Below are 14,555 nucleotides of genomic sequence, written 5' to 3' on the forward strand. Positions count from 1 at the left end.
TCAATTAACAGCCATTGCTAGACAATAAGGTTTCAGAAATTCTCATCTGGTTCACTATGGTCATCCTGCAGTCTTCTGCATAATAAAGTAGTGGACACACAAAAATAACTGTTCTGAACATTTGTTTCCAGTGGTCTGTAAAGATTACTGAACGTCAGGAAGTGAAACTGCAGTCAATTTTAATTTCATCTTGCCAAAGGCATTATTCAGTTTTGCTTCCCATTCTCCCCTCCCCTCTGTCAGTGATAGAAGCAACCGTAGGTAGAAGCTCTTATCTAGAGCTTACACTTTGTATCACAATGTGGAACATAAGTCCTAAAGAGTCAGGAGTCAGCGAACTCTTCCATGATATAGATTTAAAAAAGACTTCCCAATCGTTGGCACATATGCTTCTCCAACAATTTAACACTTGGAATATGACAAAGTGATCGATATTTGCCCATCGAATGGAAAAGTCCTCCTGAATGATACCCATTACAATTTTTAAAAATTAGTATTCAGCCACAGATGACAGATCTCAATTCAGTTTTGGTGCCAGCAATTAAGGAAAAAAACAGTCTCTAGAAAGTAACCATACATCAGTTAGACCATACAGAAACTGTAAGTAACTGTCTTAAATGCAGTTGTTTCTTGTACAAAGTATCCAGTACCACAGAACACTGTTTGGAGGTTTCTGGGCTGTAAAGCATCAAATACTTGATGTATCAATCTGTAACTCAGTCTTCTACAACCTTTCAATTCTGCCCAGAAGGGGGGGAAAAAACCCAAAAAACAAAAACCAACAAACCTGTGGTTGAGGTCATGAAACCACAAGACCATTTACATTGCTGGTAAACAGTCACATAGGCACACATGACCCAAAACATTCATGATTAAAGCTTTTTAGAAAGTCTCAACCAGAAGGTTAGATTCCTAATAGCACAGGCTTTTGAAGATTTTATTCCTGATCTTTGACTCCTGGCAAATTTATTTGCTCAATTTCAGATTAGCAATCAATTACAAACCACATTTGTACTCAACTAACCTTGTATTCACCCTTTACTACCAAGGGGAATTGTCTTCCAAGACAACCAAATTACTCATGCCAGTCAAACAAGTCACCAGGATAGAGATAAGAGACTACAAGCACTGATATATTTACGTGAATTTATATAAGCCATAGTAAATCACATCTATATTGTTTAAGCAGGACAAAAGCAGCCCTAACAGTACAGTGCCGAAATGAAGTAAGAGGAAATACCTTCCACAGCTTGAATTTTATTTTTCATTGTCCTCTACTATTTCTTCCTTGCTACCTTTTAAAACCCTGCTTTACTCTTTCTTCCCTGTTGCCTACTGCACAAATGCACACTCTAAGTACATCTGCCATGTTGAAAACCATAGTCAGCCAAAACTGACCACCTGTAAGTCAATTTACTCCAGTTATACCCCGTTCTCTGGCATGCAGAATCCCTGCTCTTTCAAGCTATTTCATCTGGAGTATATCCTCAAACGTTAGCTTTTCTATCATCTGTAATCCATCAATAGTTTCATTATAGGGAAATAAAGTAAGATTTATTACTTCAAAGCCGTTTTTTTTAGCAGCTGAATTATACTTGCTTCCACTTTTATTTCATGCAAACATTACTGTTTACATGTTATTGACTCTATAAGAAAGAACAGATATATAAACAGCATAATCTCAGACAGACTAAAACACACATAATTGAAAAATCTTGTCTTAATTGCCCTTATGTTTTCTGGATTAATATAGTTAACTGTTCCAACACATAAAAAGAAAAATCAAGATAATAATTTAAATTCTATTTCTGTATGATGCATATAGTTAAGTCACATTAAAATGAGTACAAGCACAAGCTTAACCAAATAAATGAACTAAAAAGCTTTAGAAATCGTGTCTGTTTTCTATGTATCAAGACTTCCATAACTTGCGCTGAGAACATCAGTGAACTAGCAGTTAATTCCACAGTACATGACACAGCGCTCTTATCATTTCTGTAAGAGAAAGCCGTGCTGCACAAGTTCACCCCCTACAAGAAACATTCTGTACAGAGCCCCAAACATACTTACTGTTCTTTTGCACCTTAGTTCTCTAAGCCAAAAGCACACTACATCCCTATCAGGTCACCCAAAGGCAAATTTAAAACAGTGAAATATAATAAACTATAGAGAGAATAACTGTGTTGCAGCTTTCATTTTAGTATTGCATGAAAGTCTTGAACTAACCAGTGGTCTTCTCAAAAGCATGGAGCGTTATTTTGGTAGCAATGCTGTGACATGTAGTTCCTTGCCTCCCCAACCTTCGATGCTACCACAGTATTACCTTTACAGGCAGTTATTCACTTAATCTATTTGTGAAGTCAATTTGCTGCAAGCTAATTTTAAAAAACAAGTTTAGTTTTCTAAGTGAAAATTGCAAGTCATCTCATGTTAGAGTTTGTTCAGAACGTTCAGTCATATGAAAAGAAAGGTGTTGGGTAATTCAGCTGCTGAAAGGCTCTCAGTGTAAAGCATGCACAGGCAGATGCTGCACAATAGCTCGAATATGACTAAAAAGCATGCGGAGAACTGAGCAGGGGCTGAACTTCATCTCTGAGCACTGGCTGTAAAAGACACAATTTTAACACCTTCTACCATAACAGCACATAGTTTCAGGTAGTACAAATCCAGAAGCATTCATCTGGCAAGTAGTTTAGCAGTGACCTACCAGAAGGAAAAAGACGCAGTTCACAAAGCAAGACAAGAATTTGAGAGATTCTTCACCTACTTTTTAGCAGCAACATTAAGAATGCAAGAATTCTGACCAAAACTTCCCCATTCTGCTGGCAAAGAGATTTTAGGAGACTGCCTATTTCCAACCCTGCTCTAGGTATCTGCACCTCATAAAATTTGGGAAGCAGAGATGTCTACCTGTAAAACCATGACAACCCGCAAGCCAGACACTAACTTTAGAAGATGCTACACAAGCCACATGAGGAAGAAATTTTGTAGCAGTTCTTGGGACTTAATTTCAACTCAGTCGTCCTTCTGCCTCCATAAAATGTAAGGAGCTCCATAAATGGAGAATTGGGCTGCAAAAGTCCCAGGTGCTTCAGAAGTGACTTATGACAGGATCAGGCCAGGACAGGGTTAATTCTTGCAGTATCTAGGAAGGGCATAGTGAGGATCCAGATGCTATTCTCTCATCATTGCCAGGGGAAGCACTCTGGGTAGCCAGTTCTGCATGGTGAGCAATCATGTGTGAATAGTTTGCCTATTTTGTACACATTGTTATTGATAGTGTAGCTGTTACCGCTCACTGTCTGCCTATTTTGTACACTTTGGTATTGATAGTGTAGCTGTTACTGTTCATGGTTTGCCTATTTTGTACACCTTGTTATTGATAGTGTAGCTGTCACTGTTGGCTTTCTTATTCCATTTCTGTTTCCAGTAAATTGTTCTTATCTCAACCTGTAATCTTTAATTTTGTGCCCCTAATTCTCCTCTCCGTCCCTACACAGGGGAGGAGGAAAGGGAGACTGAGCACGTAGTTGCAGTTTGGAAGGTTTCAGTGGGAACATTTAATTGGGGAATACTATTCCTATGCCAGGACAGCCTTATCTGGTAAAGAACAGGCCCCTCTTTCAGGCCAAACCCATTCGATGGCACCCAGCCCTTCACAAAGAAAAGAGAACAGAACTCTCCCCAGGGCTCCCACTGACTTCTCCACATTGGTTGTGTCACCGCACTGGGCTATCCAAGGAAGATCTACAATACAGCATAATATCAGACATGATCAAATACAGCTGCAATGGAAAGGTTTCATTCTGACTCCAGAACGTTTATTTGAAGTAAGTGCTATGATACAGCCCATCACCCTAACCCTACCAATGCATTCCTGATAGCCTTCTATCTGCAGAATAGTATCTCCAGTGTACCATTCTACCATATCCTTCTTGAAGATCATCAAAGAAAAGCAGGAACCTTGCTATCAGGAATACACCCCAGATTTTATAGCAAAAAGAGGTCTATGATAGTGTATTGACAGGAGTTTTAGTAGCTCGTTTTCACAGGGAAGAAAAAAAACAACAATCTATGCAAAGGTACATTTTCCAGATGAGGGGTGCATCAATACTGAAAATAACTTTAGGTCTTAGTTTTAGTGGGCGATAACTGCTCCCTGTTAAATTACAGAATTAAAATTATCCATCGATATATGCATGCAACGCGTGTATCTAGCCATGTTAAACAGTTTCAGGAGAAACATGCTTTATCTTTTCGTAACAGTCCTCTTATTCTTCCTCATCCCTCCACATTCCCCCACCCCCACAACAGCCCATCCACATACACTCACAAGACTAGACACATTCATTTGAAAAACATTTCAGAGCAACTAAGAACAATTTTGTGGCTTTTCACATACTTTACCAGCTACAGAAAAACACAACTTCTCAACTAAAATTTTTAGAGGCAGGACCCACGCTTCTGTCTCATGCAGAAGATACATTCAATACATTAAATGCTCTGTTGTCACATATAAATGCTGTAGTACAGACAAAATATATGCAACTCAAAGTCTCAAGAGAATTTACTACCCTGTATGTCTTGCTCTGCAATGTAATTTTTAAAGTCAAATCCCAAAAGCATAATATAGTCACAGAAGAAAAGGATTCTAATTCTCTTATGTTTAGAGATGTATTAATTTTGATTGAATTCATGTTAGATGAAAAAGCTTTTAAAATAAAAAGTTCCCATTTCATGAAAGCACCTAAAGGTCAGAATATTAATTACTCTAAGAAATAGAAAGCTAATAAAACTCAAATTATACAGGTTCTGGAATATTTGAGTTCAGATTTCCAAGTTAATTGGTATTATCAAGTAATCTGCCATTATTCCAAAGTCACAACAACAGAAAGTTTCTATGGAATTCATATTGTTACCACTTTAGTCAAGAAAACAGTCTAAGATTTAAAATAACAGAGCATACATTCATTTTCTTTTTCTCTTTCTTTTATTTGCATTCTCATTAAATCCCACAATGTCTTCTGCTCAAGACAGGTCTGACTTTTAAGAGCATTATTACATATCCTATATATCTAGTAGTTCTAGAATAAGTGAGTGGTGTTTCTACACTCAGTCATCAATTCAGGGTACTGGCTTAGAGCACAGATTTGATGATTTAGAGCCAAGCAAATATTTCTGTAGCCTAGTTACAAAGTGGTCAAAATTTATTTCTGTAATAATCTGTGAACTTGATTTAGTGTATTGTGCTTACAAGCAGTGTCTGAGAAGTCACTTGGATGGCAGACACAGTTGTGACAATACATGGAAATTGGTCATTGATTGCACATGTATTTGGGGCATAGTGGACTGGATGAACCAGAGCCAAAGGACATCAATACAGCCTAACAACCCCTGGACACAACATGTTCTGCTTGTAAAAAATGTCATAAGCATATGAAAGAAGTGTTGCAATGAACCAAGAACAAAGCAACTGCCACTGGATTAAAAAAAAAACCCAAATATAACCTAAGTGAATGGCCACTTGTCAAAAAATATGACATTCAAGGGGTGGGGGTTAATCACACAAAACAAAAAGATCATTTAACACCTATCATTTAACATCTATAGACACATTTAAGGAACTTCTTCAAGGGTGTGGCATCACTTGGTTCCTGTTTCATCACTCAGTCAACTTTCTATTCCCACTTTTGTCAGTTCCTTTATTTACTGTACAAGCAGGACCTCCATCTAGGTGCTCCTTCTTCCCTTGACATCCAATGTATCCACATCCTACTCCACCTACTGAATTTATACAGGACTTTTATTCTACCACACCAAGAAGCAGCTATAAATGGTTGAGGCAATCCTTGCTACTGTTTCACAGGATTGGAGCAGCTTTGGGAGGTGAACTAGCATCCACTTCTTTACCACAACAGGACAAAACCTAAGCCACTTTTGAATACCACTAAAATTTATTTACTATTTATTATTATTTTTAAAAATTATTTATTTACAGGAATAAACCAAAGATTTCCAGTACTTCCTTAAGGAATGAATGAATGAATGAATGAATGAATGAATGAATGAATGAATGAATGAATGAATGAATGCACTATGTATACAAGGGAATGGCACAGTTTAGAGATCTCCTCTGATTACGTTATTTTGGGTGGAAAATCATTGTCATTCTTCCCTGTGCAGCCACAGCCTGTCAGTAACAGTCTGGGAGAAAATATCACTGCACAAATAACCATTCCATTTTAGTAAAAACCCTTGGTAACCAATGCAAATGCATATGCTTTAGATATTCTTAAATTTCAGCCTAAGAACAAAGAGAATTATATTTAAAATATATATACCAAACTAAAGTAAGGCAGCAAAAGAATTAAAAGTAGCAGAGACTGCAAATTTACTCAGCCAATCCCCAGCATGATGCAGAAGTGCTGGAAGAGTAGTTCTGCTATATTTGTACACATTACTGAAAAGTCAACAAAACTTCAACCAATTCCAGCTGAGACAACAGAATCCTGTTACTCCAAGCTGTATCATTACAGACTAAGCAAAACAGATGTTTCCTTTTTTTGTGTTTCACTGAGTAACAGAACAAATTTGATTGTCTGAAGTGTCTCATCACAACATGACTGTTGCAAAAATACCCCTAATTCACAGTGCTGACACATAATGCTGCTGAGAAAACGGGGAGAGGGGTAAAGAAACTCAGGGTTTTTTTCTCAGCTTTACAATTAAATATAAATCACATTCTCTTAAGACAGGCAGAAATTCGTAAAATTATACCAGCACTCACAAAGCTGCAGATGCACGTGTAAGCAGATGTGCAGAATTACTGTCACAAGCCTCTCACCTGCTCCTCTGGCTGCTGCACTGGGAATTTAGTTCAAAGCAGGGAAAAAATGCAGGAGCCTATTAGTCTTTCTACACCTGACATACGGAGTCAATACAATTAGGAACGTAAGAGATGTGAGTGGAAAGACTGCAGCTTATTGAGCCTAAAAGCTGTAACTGAGTAAAAACAGTAGCACGGCTGCAGCCTGTGACATGAAGCAGGCAGGTATTTTGGCACAGCCTAAAGGAAGTCAATAAGAAATATATTCTTTTAACGGAGTATATAGTAATTGGTTTAACTGGATGTGCTATTAAGCACAAACCGTAGAATAATACTCAGCATTTCACTGGCAAAATGAGTCTAAATTGACTGAAAGGAACATAAAATTGTTGCTTTAGTACCAAGAGCTAAGGAACTCCCCAACCCTGCTCCTTCCCCCACTTAGGTCACACTGTTCTCCCATTCATCAACCTAACACCAAATACACAATGCTGCAGTCTACCTACTTCAAATCTGGAAGAAACACAATTTCCTTCAGCCAGCAAATACTGCAGAGAAGTAAAAGAAGGGGAAAAAAAAGAATCATTTTTATACCTGAAGATCCTTTAGTCTGCTTCCTCAGGTAGAGATGAAACTGTAGCATACCTGTCGTTTTACACAGTACACTGAAAATATTCACAGTATCCTAACTGACAGAGAAGGTAGCTGGTGTTAAAAACTTGTCAAATGCAATTTTTAAAAATTTACTGGTCAACTTAATGCTTTTACACACATTCCAGTCGTCTCCTTTAAAACAACAAATAGTATTATAGGATTGGAAAGAATTAATAGAAAGCAATTGCTTTTACAGATCACTACATAGTACAGCGTTGTCCATTAACCAGATGCTCATGGAGACCTTACATTATCCAGCACTAGCTCCTGCACAATACTCAGACTACTAGACAGGTTAATTGTTGAGCATTAGATATAATTCCCTACCATATATTTAAAGTGTAATGGGATTTTTTTTCCTCCTTTCCTAAGAAAAAAAAGAACCACAATAAAATATAGCAAAAAGAGTGAATCATGGTGTTTAGTATTAGCAAAATATTAAAGTTGTATGCACTGTTCGTCAGGTTGAAATTAATGCCTTGCTGAAGCATAAATATTTATCCAGTGCAAACAGCAGGAAACCTTAGGAGACAGCATGGCTTTAAGCACTGAAGTGTATTAATTAGTACCCAGTGCAGCTTTAGAGCATGCTATGCTATTTTTAAATAAAGGTTAGATTCCAAATAGAGAAAAGTAACAAAATGTAAAGGTATGAGATAAGATAGCCTAAGAAAGCTGTCTTTAATAGCTATCAAAAGCGCCTCAAGTATACATTTTTTGTCACAGAGTTTAGAATGAGAGCTCTTGTGCCAATCAGGATGGAATACAGATACTTAGCAACTTTTGCATCAGCAATAAGCATGTTTTACTAGTATTACTTTCACCTACATTTCTCTGCTGTGCTTCAGTTGCTACACAGCATTTCATCATCAGAGGTTAGAGATGGATAAACAAAAACATACATCTGTTTTGAAGAGATAACTCATTTCTAAGTCTTAATCTCAACAGTCAGATGATTCTTAAGCATTGCTGGTCATTTATAAATTAAGAAACGTTTCATGCACACCCTCACTTTCCAGGGCAGTCTCCATATACAAGAGTGATGATAATAAAATATCTGTCCAAATTCCGTGTCCTTTATTGATTCCAGTCCTAATAAATAATGCTACTAATAACCACTATTTATTGAACCCATCTGTTTTACATTTGTACACCATTTAGAAGTTAAACTGAAGCCTTAGAAACAGAATCCTTAATTCATCACACGAAGACCTTAACCAACATCCTCCCCTTTCTGGCACTACAAGACAAAATAGGGTCACATTCAGACAATTTCAGGAGTCACTTGGCTGTGAGTTACACTGCTTTCACTCACTGTCTTTCCAGTTGTTAGCAAAGCATGTAAGTTCATGTGGGGATGTGACCAAAGAAATTGCCATAAATAACAGCTGCCCTCACAGACTCGGCCAAGATGCTATTTTTATTCAGCTCCTCTTGAACGTGGTCCTGATTAGGGCAAAGGCTTCAAAACAGTTTCACCACAAGTGCAAGAAAATACTTCATATCCAGCACTAATGTAGAAATGCTATAAGCTGAAAACTATTACAGTTGTTAGATCTTTCAGATGTTGGTTTTGGTGGTTTGGTTCTTTGGGTTTTTTTTAATCTAATCCAAGAGTATTTGAGTTGTCATGCGAGCAAAGCTCCAACACAAATTCTGATAGAAATCTGATTTACAGAAAGAACAAATGCAGAAGCATTTCACCTGTCAACCTTGTGCAAAACTTTTTAAACTTTAAATGTTTTCAAATAACTTTAAATAATTCAAGTATCAGTTGTTTAGAGAAAATCTCAAGTTCATGCAGAATACTTCATCTAAAAAGTCTGGGCATACACTTACACATTATAGAGTAGAGAAAAGAGTCTGGCCATTGCAGGAATAAACAGTTTAATGGCATGCAGAGCTTGAGCAGCAGCTTTAAACACCTCCTAGCAGCAATATGCAGTTGCTACACATTAAAAACATTTTCATACTTTAGTACTCCTTGTCTTCAACAACACTGGCACAGATTTCTGTCCTTATCCTGACACCTTGTTGCTGCCTTCCAAGATTATCTCACTAAGTATTTCAAATAAACTAATCCAATTTAACTTTCTAAATAACTGATGCTAATAAAATTGTTTTAATTCCAACACATTCTCTGCTTCCAAAAGTGCATTTCATACATCACCATTTCAATTCTAGCAACTGAGAACAGCAAACGCCAAAAGGGCTATTTTTCCTGGAACAGAAAGAAAACACAGATTTAAAGAAAAGATCTCAGGCCTAAAATTCTAATTTAAGTGGTCTTTTTAATATATATACACACTTGCATAATTAAACAGAACAGCATTAACAAAACAAAAGCTGTAATTCTCCTAAGCAGGGAAACGACAAGATTCCAGATTTATCAACAACCTCTCTCAACTCCATCCTACCAAGTACAAACCAACACACTGCAAGACACTGCATATAAACTGCGGGTTTTAAGCATGCTGTATTTCCATAATCCCATGGAAGTCTCCGAGATTAGACAGGGTCACTCCTGTCAAACCATTTAACCTCAGAATATAATTACAGATAGGCAGTCTTCAGTTTTTCTGAAGTGTACAAGATTTGGACTCTAGTCCTCTTCAAAGAAATCAGAGTATGCAGGCACGGAAGGTCAGACTGTAAGGCTTCTCATTTCCTACACAGCAAGATCAGATCTGCTGCTTAAATTTCATGCACCTTGCTCTTGGAGGACTGACTGCTTGGAAACACAGGACGTAACGCACGCGAGTGCAGTGATTCACAGGTGTAACTTCCACTTCTGCTAACAAAACTACCCACACAGTCCTATGGGAGACCTAAGGATAGATCAGCTTTCTAGCCAGTCTTCCATTTGTGAGAGAGGAAGCGTGCTAGGTTATGCAGAGAGCACATCTGTCAAAGGGAAGGGCTGGGAATGAAACCTGACCTGGCAATTCACCTAACGGATTTAAGTCTAAGCTCTTCCCCATGGAGGCTTTGTGTGTTTGCTGAGTGCACAGGTGATCTTTGTTAAGAGCCCAAGAGCTACTACATTTTAATATTCTCATCAACATAAACGTTTATGCCTCATGAAAGTTTCATCCTAAAGCCCCAAATACTCCACAAGCACTTAGTTCCAAAGGGAAACCTGGGAACTGTGACTTTTCCACAAGAAATCATTTTGCAAACCATGCATTCTCCATATAACCTGAAAAAAAAAAAAACAAACCCACGGTGTCACACCATTTATTTTCTAATAAAAATAACCACACATGAGCCAACACTTTATAACTAGTAATTTAAACCTCCAGAATGAACAAGGTGATTTTCACATTGCATACATTAAAGTCAGTGACAGGTTAAGAAGACAACCTAATATGTACCTTAAGGTAGGTTTTAATGAAAATCAATTTCCTGATATGAACATGAGGAAGGTTCAAGATTCTGGGGCTTTAGAGGAATGTGTAGTATGAATGAGACTTTAACTCAGTGACTTACTACTAGGTTTGACCCAGTCACATGCATCAGCGAATGGGCTTGTCTCCCAGCTTAGAGCCAGCCCCACTGTGCTAAGTAAAACACAGATGACACACACCACTTGCAGTGTCCAGCCTTACAATATCTCACATACATGCTTGTGACACGAGTCCTCACAAAATTAGAATCCAAGTGACTTAACTTCCCAGCTATGCCTGGGAACATGTCTCCCATGGACTCTCTCAAGTGAAAGCAAACCCACCCATTCAGGAGGCTGCAGCACAATTTCAACGTGATCCTGCCCCTGACAGCCTTTTTCCTTGGAAGAAGCTTTCTGATTAAACATAACATGACCCTTTAAAACAGCTCACCGCTTCAAGGAAGTGAATTGTTACAGTTACTAAACCACCCCGAGTAGTATCAAACTTCCTCAAAATTATCACCGCTCTGATAAAAGGCCTATTGGAAGTGCCTTGCCTCACAAAGGGATTATCATGGAAGAGAAGCAGACGGGTTTTCTATTTCAAAATTAGCAGATTTATATTTTTTTTTCCTACTCAGGAGGAAAAAATAAATCCAAAAACACTGCCAGAAGGATCTAAAATTCAACTTCAAAACACACTACTTTTACCAAAACTATTTCACTGATGAAACTACAATAGATTGCAAATTAATTTGACCACATTATACAACATTACTTAATTTTTGTAACATAAAAGAACTTGTTGAAAGGTGGAGAGAACAAAAGCAGGACGCCATTAGAGGCATGAAACTATATGATCTTTAAGCTCCCTTCTAACCCAAACCTTTTAATGATATTGTGGAAAACACAAACTTCTGAAAAACCACTGCAGCATATAAGTCCATCATAGGAGGGGAAAACTGCAGAAAAGCCTTTCAGATACCACAAAACGCAGTCATCAATGTCACTCTACGCTTTGGTCCATAACACTGCTTCTTGCCTCTGTGCAGCGCAATTTGCTCAGCTTGCCTTACGAAAAATGTCACTAAATCTGAATTTGCAGCTAAGGACCCTAACACCAACCATGTAATAAAAATTTTAATAGTTGGCTCTTCTACAGTCATCTCCTCACACACTGGCAGCATACCTTAAAGCTCCTGAAAGGTCCATACTAGCAGGACTTCATAATCTTCAAGTACACAAATCCGCTCCCTGTGAACCTAAGGCCGGGGAGCTTTTTTCGGCAGAGAGCTAGAATTCAATTGGACGGGAAAAAAAAAACGTGATGGCTGTCGGGATTACACGGGACAAGACAAATCCACGGGCACTATCTCTGCTTTCATCCTCACCTTTGATACACAAAGCACATGGAAGGCCACTTCAGTTTAATGTGCTCCAAGTTAAAGCACGAAGCCCGCGGCGGCACAAGCGCTGCAGCCTGCGGCGCTGCCCGCTCGGATTCCCCAACTCCGCGGTTCTAACTGTTGCTGCCACCTCCCGCATCCCCGCGGCGGGCGCCCAACTCGCGGCGGCAGCGACACCGCCAAACACACCCACGGGACGGGTCGGCACCGAGGCGTTCCAGAGCACGCCGCCCAACTCTGCCCAAGCCTCCCCACGAGGGTCCGCAGCGGCACCGGGAAGCCGGCTGCCACGCACCGCGCTGCCTGCCCTGCTCCGGGGACGCCGCGGGAGCAGCTCCTTTGTCTCTCCCGCAGCCCCGGCCGCCTTCTCCCGGCGGCACAAGGCGCCGCTGCCCCGCCGGCCCCCAGACGCCCCGGCGACGCCCGCCGTGCCCTGCCGCGGCCAGACCGGGTGCGGGGGCTGCGCGCGGCGAGCGGGCGGCCAGACGCCCGGGCCGGGATGCCGGCGGGGCCCCGGGAGGACCCGCGGGAACGGGGGAAGCCGCAGCCGGTGCCCGGAGCGCCGCCCCGCAGCCCCGCACCACGGGCAGGGTGCCGCCCTGCCCCTCCATCGCCCCCGGGCACCGGCCCTGCCCCCGGCAACTCCGCCGCCCCCTCCCGGCCTCCCTCCCCGCGCCCTGCAGCCCCCGCCGCCCCGGCGAGTCACGGCCGCCCCAGCCGCGCGCCGCCGGCTGCCCCAGGGTGGGGCGCGGGACCCGCAGCCTGGGGGGGCTCCGCTCAGTCGGCCGCGAGTTGCCCGACGGCCGCGGCCGCCCCGTCGGGATGCACCAGCCCCGCGCGGGAAAAAAGTTGTCCCCGCGGGAGCGGCCGGGAATCGAACTCACCCTCCCGCCCGGCGGCTCCGCCGCGGCCGCGACTCAAACTCAGCCTCCCGCCGGCAGCGGCAGCGGCGGGCGGACACCGCCCGGCCCCGCCGCTGCCTGGCGGCCGCCGCAGCCAACCGGAGCGCGCAGCGCGGTCACGCCAGCCAATAGCGCGGCAGAGCGGGCCGTGCGCGCGCCCCGCTCCCCGGTGGGCGGGGCCGGCCCGCTCCGAGGCCGGGCGGGAGCGGGGGGCGCGCCGTGAGGGCGCCCGGGGGCGGGCACGGAAGGCGGACGAGTCCTGGGCTCCGTGCCGCGTCTGGGCCGAGAGCTGGTGCTGGGGGAAGCTCAGGCGGAGTCCGGAGCGCCGGGCAGGGTGATGCCCCGCGGGGAGCTGCGCCCTTCGGGGCAGCGCCCGCTCCTAAAACTGCCCTGCGAGCGCGGGTGACAGCGGGCGCTCGGAACAGAACGGGCGGCAGCGCTGGAAATGCGCTCGAGAGAGCAGCACCAGAGCTGCGAGTGTTCTGCCGCTGTCCCATGTTACACGTTCCCCCCGGCCTGTCACTTGGAAATAAAAACAGAGCTGGAGGCAGGAGCGGGGGAAGGCAGTCAGGTCTGACAGTGCCCCAGCCCAACAAAGGTACGGCTGACAGCTCCGCCGGAGATGCTTACAGGCACCCTGATGGGAATGACGCGGAATTGAATGCCTCCTAATTTCATCAGGCGTGTCTTAATCATTATTTAGACACTGGATTCTTATCAGCCTTCCCCAAGTGAAGCAATTGTGGGCAAGTCTCATTCCACAGCACTCCAAGGCCTTTTCAAATACAAGTACTATTTTTTTCCCCTATTTTTTTTTCCTACTGACATCATTGGACTGCTCTGAAGAGCAATCTTGAAATAAAACCGCATGTCCCACAAATAGCTAGTTTTTATTTTTACATGTTTTTGTTACCACCAGAGTTTCTTTTTAAGTATGCTTTCAGGATATAAGTTTTGTTCCTCAGAAGCATGCACTTCTGTTAAATCTCTGGATTAATAAAGATTAAGTTAATCAGCAATCTAATTGCTGTGTGGTGAAATCAAGGCAAGGAGGCCGTGATTTGGTCTGTGTCAAACATCATATAATAACAAAGCCTGAATTAACACCACCAATGCTGTCACAAAGTGCTGTCCCATATGATTACTCATTTAAAAACCATGGTCTTCTATGCCTTGCACATGTTAATTTCCTCAGTTATCCTGCAGTGGTAGATAATGTGTTCACACACAAGTTTGACTTCTCTAGAGCCTTGAACCTGAGAGAATACCAGGTTCAATGCACTTCTTTCTTGGCCATCCCGCAGAGGGACATCAGTACCATTCTGTCTGAGCTGTTTCTAGACTTGTGCTAGTGTACATTAATTTCCATAGGTGTATAG

The 14,555-nt window shown here is 42.0% G+C and overlaps 1 protein-coding gene across 4 annotated transcripts in view; it reads right to left on the reverse strand.

Moving 5' to 3' along the window:
• FAM126A (family with sequence similarity 126 member A) overlaps positions 1 to 13,264 on the reverse strand; it is a 46,603-nt gene extending 33,339 nt beyond the window's left edge. For all 4 annotated transcript variants that reach the window (XM_038127840.1, XM_038127839.1, XM_038127842.1 and 1 more), the window contains exon 1: positions 13,159 to 13,264. The gene's annotated coding sequence lies outside the window, so the exon portion shown is untranslated. The remainder of the gene's footprint in view (positions 1 to 13,158) is intronic.
• Positions 13,265 to 14,555: the final 1,291 nt, after the last annotated feature.

Source organism: Motacilla alba, chromosome 2, assembly GCF_015832195.1.
Source record: "Motacilla alba alba isolate MOTALB_02 chromosome 2, Motacilla_alba_V1.0_pri, whole genome shotgun sequence".
NCBI classification, from domain to species: Eukaryota; Metazoa; Chordata; class Aves; order Passeriformes; family Motacillidae; genus Motacilla; species Motacilla alba.